Source organism: Pterocles gutturalis, unplaced genomic scaffold, assembly GCF_000699245.1.
Source record: "Pterocles gutturalis isolate BGI_N339 unplaced genomic scaffold, ASM69924v1 scaffold36583, whole genome shotgun sequence".
NCBI lineage: Eukaryota > Metazoa > Chordata > Aves > Pterocliformes > Pteroclidae > Pterocles > Pterocles gutturalis.
The window spans coordinates 1-339 of NW_010119255.1; positions in this window are offsets into that span (position 1 = coordinate 1).

Sequence of the window (339 nt, forward strand, 5' to 3'; positions counted from 1 at the left end):
GGCTGGCCATGGCGGGAGACACACAGTCCTTCCTCTCCTGGGATGGAGGCTGCTAGCTGCACTTCACCATGGACGAGGCCAGGCCGTCCCTCTCATCCAGACAATGAGTTTCAGCTGTTCTCAGCCCACCCCAGGAAGAGGCTGACCCAGGGGCACATCGTTGGAGTGGGGTGCTGCTCAGAGGATGGGGGCTGATGCCAGACAGACTACAGCACCCAGGAATGGGTGGATGCATCCTGCTGGGACCAGGCACCCCCACACCTAGTTCCCATGACCAGGTCGGGGAAGCACAACGGACTCAAAGCACCATCCCGGCGCTGCCGCTGCTGGCAGAGCCCG